Source organism: Morus notabilis, unplaced genomic scaffold (assembly GCF_000414095.1).
Source record: "Morus notabilis unplaced genomic scaffold, ASM41409v2 Scaffold680, whole genome shotgun sequence".
In the NCBI taxonomy this organism is placed as follows: Eukaryota; Viridiplantae; Streptophyta; class Magnoliopsida; order Rosales; family Moraceae; genus Morus; species Morus notabilis.
Window position 1 is genome coordinate 191,740 of NW_010367564.1, and position 1,034 is coordinate 192,773.

Sequence of the window (1,034 nt, forward strand, 5' to 3'; positions counted from 1 at the left end):
AAAAGGTATAATTTATTTTATTTATTATTCATTAATTTTATATTGTTATAAGTTAATTTTATTGTGTAATTATCTTATTTAATTTTTATTGATAATGTTATATTAATTTATTGTTTTTTTAAGTAATGACATCATCACATGGAAGGAACACCAATGTTTCAAATTTGGTGATCAATGAAGAAGAACAATTTAATGATCCACTTGAAGAAATTGGAGCTGACTCAGTATCTCAAGTTGGTGGCTCCTCTGATGTGACTCGTAAAGGTAAAAGAAAAATGCAACGAACTTCACCAGTTTGGAATTATTTTGATTTAATAATGCGTAAAAATGAGAATGGTGTAATAGAAGAACGTGCAATTTGCAAAGTATGCAAACAAGACTACACAAGTAAATCCTCTTCTGGTACTGGTCACTTAGAGAGGCATCGCAAAAAATGCGAAGCTAAGCAGGGTGTAGGTGGTGTTGATTGTCGTCAACAAAGACTTCAATTTAGCTCTGATGGTAGTGTTACCAATTGGTCATATGACCAACAAAGAGCTAGAGAATGGCATGCTAGATATTTGGCTAGTGCTCAACAACCAATTAGTCTTGCAGATGATCCGGCCTTTGAGGAGTACATTCAAAATGCTTATAATCCACAATATAGGCGTGTTTCAAGAACTACCACAAGAGCTGACACTATGAACGTATTTCATTCAATGAGAGAAAATTTAGTTAACGAATTTAATTCATTCACTGCATCTGTTGCATGCACATTTGATTTGTGGGAAGGTCACACCAAAACTAGTTATATCTGTGTAACGGTACATTATGTGGATAAAGATTGGTCTTTTCAAAAAAGGTTAATTGCTTTTCGATCAATGCCTTATCCACATGATGCCAAGGCCATTCATGATGTCATCATGGAAGTTTTTTATTTTTATGGCATTAAAGAAAAGGTTTTGAGCATCACATTTGACAATGCATCTGCCAATACTGCTGCGATAAACCTTTTCAAGACAACTTTGAAACCACAACATGGTGGAACACTTTTT